Here is a 5,999-nt window from a genome sequence, read left to right on the forward strand (position 1 = left end):
TGGTGTCTTGCAAGAGAAGCGATCAGTTCTAATGGCCAGTGTTTGGTGGTCTCCACGTAGGGTCCAAATATTACAAACAAACATGAAATACAAGGCAATATTTAATCAGTAAATTAAAATCATGCTTGCATTGATAAAATAATCTTTGCTCTAGATAGGAACTTATTAATGCTTTTGGAGTTCATCCATATAGCTAAAGTTCAATTAACACAGAGGAGTGGAAGAATGACATGCCACTGTGGACAGAAGCAGAAAAAGGAAAGTTTTCAATTGTTTCAAGCAACAACAGTGGAGTAAGGCTCTGAATTTCAGTAGTCAGAGAAGTGGGCAGGGACTAAAACATTACAAAAGCCTTTCTCTAGGGCGAATCTACTGAATCTTCAGCAGTACTGTCACAGATACACTTCACAAATAGAAGGACTGGTAAGAGCCACACACTATGGTGAGGGGGGAAGTGTTTTTCATTATCAGTTTTTAGCTGTCTTGGATGTTCATTCTTGATTATTTCACAACATTGTTTCAATCACACAGCTACAGCACCCCAGAAAATTCAGACACCAAGCACTTCAGGAGGGGTGAGATGAAGTGGGAATTTTCCGTTTTTGTGATCACAAAGGAACTGGGATCAGATACAGCAACAGGTTTATAATCTTCAGGCACTTAATATTTTACCCTATCTAGCAAAAGGTTGGCAAATCCACTAAAAGTACAATTTTTTGATGGGAGGGTTTGTCCCCTCCCTTTTATACTGAACTGAAAAGTGATAAATCTCTTTCAGGTTTGCTTTGGCTGAGATGCTAATATGGGAAGTTTCCTCACATTTTACACAATGAACATATAAAAACAAAAAACTATGTCAGTTCCAAATTTTCATCTCAAAAAAAAATAAAGCTTTTACAGCTAAGCAAAACGTATAATGTAAAAAAATGCATTTGGTTATTCTGGACATACTGTGAATATCCATAATATAACTGCCTCTGCCAGAATTCCTTCTCAAATTGCTATTTTGATCAAAACAAAACAAAACAAAATATTTTGCCTCTAAAAGATCTTCCTGTAAAAAGCACACTTAAAGTCCTATCATACCCACATTTTACAAGAGAAATCCCTAGAGAAAATGAGAGGATATTTCAAAAGCACTTTATTTCAACAGAGTTGGCTAATAATGAGCAATTGTCTCAAGTGCAGTTATTTGAGTTATCTGAAATCCAGAATTTTAGTAAACAGGACAAACTGATATAGCAAAGCTTATGTTAAGGTTTCTTGTTTGTAGAATTGTGGCCTATTACTAAACCTGGCATATCTTGTAAATGCTGATGATTACCCAAGAGAATTGCATCCTTAACCTGAATTTTTCTGCATTCACGTTTTCATTTCCTTATGCCAAAGTCCTGGATCTGAATATAAATAATCATGCGGGAATGCCTGTTGAGGAGCAGATTGGTGGTTTTAACTCCTGCTTAGTACATTTCTCCTAACCCGTTATGACTGTGAATACAAAGAAAACTGCCAAAACCAATATCAGATTCACCACATAGTTTGTTTCTGGATAGTGACCCAGCGTGGCTAGCAGCAAAATCATCACTGCGTTTTCAGTTTGTACATTATGTTTGGGCTAAAGGACAAAGAGACACATAGGGTTGTATTGGCTGGCAGACAAGCAATACAGAATCTCTAAAGAGCAGAAGTAGAATCAACAATGAATAGGAAGGATATAATTTAGCTTTTTCATTTCAGTAGATTCTGACAAATTAACTGCATATGTGATTGCAGGAACATGCATTCATTTCTGGAAAGGGTTCCAGAAATGAAAAAAAATGGAAAGGGTTCCTCCTTTGATTTATGAATTACAACTCTGTACCTGTTGACCAGAATCTTGGTGGAGAAGTTGCATGTGGAGCCAAAACTGCTCCTCAGAAAGGCTCCGGTCATCACTACCCTTTAGGAAGTAGAGAGAGAGAGACACCAGTGCATCTCCTCAGCTTTCTTTCTGGGCCACAGATTGCTGCTATTGATCAGCTTCATTAATCACCCTGCAGAAATGGAGTCACTCAAGTATATATTTCTTCCATGAGCAGCCATCAGGTGAGTAAATGCAGCTCACCTTTTCTAATCTGTTCTGTCAGATTTGCAGCCCACATGAATTGGTGTGCACAGTGCAGGTGACCTGACCTCAAAGACAAGGTCGGGAAGGCATAAAGGGTAGTGTGGTGCTTGTTGCAGGAAGGCAGATTGTTTTTGCTGCATGTTCAAACTGGTATGCAATATCAGATTATGCATGAGAACATCTTGAGGAATAAAATGAGTACATGATGGTGAAAGCAATTTTTTTTCATCTGATCTATTTTCTGATATATTCTCATTGTGTTCTTTTTTTTTCTGTGTCTGTATAAAAGAACTGCATGTTAATAGAGTTTTGGAAAATGAAGTATTCTAATGCTACTGTATCCCAATATTATTTTAGAAAACATAAACAAAAATGTAGTTCTATTTATAAATATCTTGTTGATATATATTATTACAACAATTATGTGCATGTTACAATAACATAGTCTTAATGTCAAAATTGTCATTATAAAATCATATGTAGTATAAAATCATTCATGTGGCAATTACTTACTTAGAGGATGAACAGACACATGCTGTTTCATAGGTAGGCACTTAAAAGATGTCCTTCCAGTATAGAATGATCTTTGCTTGAAAATAATGCTAAGTAAATTTCATATTTTATTGTTATATTTATTCAATGCCATTGAACACAGACATGGGAGAAGGAGGTGCTAAAATAAGAATTAATTATAAATTAATTTCATAATTTTATTCCCTATAATTAAGTGGAGAAGTTGTTTCACCTTTTCCTACCAGAAAAACAGCCTAACCTTTTGAAAATACTCTGGGATTTTTTCCACCACACTATTTCTTGACAACTAAGGAATGAAAAGTGACTTAGTATGTTGGTAAATATCATGGTAACATTTTTAACGATTGTAATTTTACTTGTTACAATGAGTATTTTTATTGTCAGTATGAATATAAATATGAAACTGCGGATATTCAAATATTCCTATGGCCTTTAAATCTTTCAGGCAGATCTTTCAAGCTGTCAGAATTTTACAGTTACTATCTTGTAATTTCTTTCACAGCTGATTTACAACATAATGCTAATGCTGTTGAGAACTGTACCAGCGTTCAATGCCAGACTTCCATATATATTGTTCCTTCAACAAAATTAACATTAACACTTTTCTCAGACTTCTGCTGCGCGTTCAGGTCTGTTCATTTGCCTGCGAATTTAGAACTCAATTAAGAGGTTACTATTTGGAAGTCATTGGAACAAATGAAATCTAATAGAATTGTAAGATTCAGAGTCGATGTGCTGAACAACCCAGATTTTGACCAGTTGCAAACTATCACCTCTGGAATTTCATGGCTCAGAGCTAATGGCTTTCACTCCTCACCAGAAATGAAACCTTCAACTGATGCAAATTAAATAGTTTCTGTTGTCCAAGCAGTGACCCAAAGTGGTTGGCCTGAACTCTTTCCAAGCATACATTACAACTTCCAGTATGCCAAAAGAGGCTAGTTTGTTAAGGGACTTTTACTTGGGTTGGTTTGGAAATTTCTTTCAACATTTATTTATCCCAAGCAGAAAATTGTATTTTTATAAAAACAAAACAAAACAAACAACAACAAAAAAAAAGTGCAGATCATTTATGACTTTGCAATTTGTTTTCAAGAGGATTTGGAATGCAATAAAAAAAGCCTTCCAGCCTCATAGCAAGGTACTCAAGGCTTCTCAGTTAGGCCCTTTGCAACAGAGCTTCTGTGCCTTGACTGATGCCATAGAGCTCAGATTTCCAGGCTTCCTGATTCTGCAATAAGGCACCAAGACAGAAAATGTGGACCAGTACATAGATTTAATTTTGGCCAAAAAAACAAAAACAAACAGAAAACAAACAAACAAAAACAAACAAAAAAAAAACAAAACAAAACAAAAAAACACCCTCAATTTCAGAGATAAGAACAACTTAGAAGACTTTTTTGTAACTTGAGATAAAATCTTTACTGTTTCTCACTTCAGCTCTAATTTCAATTAGCACTGAAAGGAGTGAACTTGTCATTTAATAAACATGTTGAGCAACCCCTGAATTTTGTTCCTACTGCAATCTTTCATTTGTGGGCCTGACTATACTCAGAATGTTATTTGATTTTGTGCTGTGCTTGTTGAAGAAAAAATAAAATTGTATGTTTTTTCTTACAAAAAAAAAAAAGGAAGAAATATCTATTTTTGTTGGTATGAAGCTAGAAACAAAGTCTGCACATAGCAGATATTTGTGAGATACATTCAGTTAGTTTTGGTAGATACTGGCAATGAGTACTTGCTTTCATGCAGTGTTAGAAGGAGAAGTTTCTTGGATGAATACAAGAAACTTGCTAATTCTTGATATGAAACCAGAGATTGCAGAAATAACAAGCTCCTCTGAAACGTAGGTGTAGGACTTAAGGGAATAGACAGCTACAAGGATATAGGTCCCAAGCTGTATTCAGTGATAGAAACTGTGAAAAAGAACAAATATATATAAAATAAAATTGAACTGAGTCAGAAAATCAGTCTCTGATGAAGAATGATAGCGCAAATTTATTGAGATTTATTGATATTAACTTTGGAAATGTATACAATTCCTTTGAATATGGATATAAACATAAATCATGGCAACGTTATTTGAGAAATTCTTTTGCAAATTTACATCATTATGGGAAACTATTACATTGGATTGGATATGCAGTCTACTAACAGCATAGGGCCCAGTTAGGCCTGGATGGGGTACAGTATGTTCAGGGCTATCGCCTGACTATCAACTGAAACCATGAGAGGTGAGACTCTTTTAGTCCTTTGTTTGGCGAGTAGTCAAGGGCATCATAAAACAGTCAGCCATGGAAAACAAGTGATCGTGAGCTCCTTTACTTAAAACTAAGTGGTAGGACAAATAAATGTGGGTATGCAATGAAGACTCTCAATTTTAGGCAAATGAACTGAGAAATTCTGGAAGCTAATTGATGATGACAAGTAGACTAAAAAGGTAAGGAATTACATAGAAAACCTGAAATGTTTTTAAAACAAAAAAAAAATTGTTATTGCTTCTTTATTTTTGCTAATGATCTGAAGAGAATATCTGCTTATGTTGAAGAATGAAGTGAAAAGCTCAATAATCTGAAGATATTGAGATAAAGAAAAATATCGTAAGTATGCAAACTACTGCATAGAAGAGAAATCAGAGGAAGTTCTCCACCCACATTATTGAAAAAATAAATAAAAACAGTGGTGTATAACTGCTATGACAAAAGATGCAAAATAAAATGATTATATGACATCTCCAAAAACTACGCAGAAAATTCCTGTCAGTTTCCAGTAAAAGTTTTGATGCTGAATGTAGATGAAAAAGAATTTAAAAGAGATTCAAAAAAGTTCATTGATATTAGCATCTTAAGACAATGCAGTAATCCACTTCACAGAATACTGAAAATGAGACAAAAGAAATGTTTGATTCAAAAAGCTGCTGAGGCAAGATGTTTCCCCAGTCCTCCAGGCATTACACTCTTACCTAAATACAGAATAGCTTGAGGTGCATCTTTGCTTTGTATGAGCAACTTTGAAAGTGATGATATGGCTTCATTAGACAGAGTTCCCCAATCACTGGATTATGAGGTATTGTGGTTTGGAGCTGAAGGATAATATTAGTCCGTCGTTTCCTCCTCTTTGGTCAGATGCTTCAGAACAAATGTAGTTTTCATTTTATGACTCTTACTGGAATTTGGAGGGTGAAAAACATTTTGAACAGTAAGCATTGGTAAGTTGGTAAGTGTTACAAACCTAGTTCTAGGTGCTTTCTGCGTTTTGCTGTCAGCTAATAATGTTTGTCTGTATAGTTCTAACCATACTTCAACATCTATCTTTTACTTGTAAATCTGTGATTAATGTCAGAAATCTTTGTGAAGCC

This window comes from Tympanuchus pallidicinctus, unplaced genomic scaffold (genome assembly GCF_026119805.1).
Source record: "Tympanuchus pallidicinctus isolate F22 unplaced genomic scaffold, pur_lepc_1.0 scaffold9, whole genome shotgun sequence".
Taxonomy (NCBI): Eukaryota; Metazoa; Chordata; class Aves; order Galliformes; family Phasianidae; genus Tympanuchus; species Tympanuchus pallidicinctus.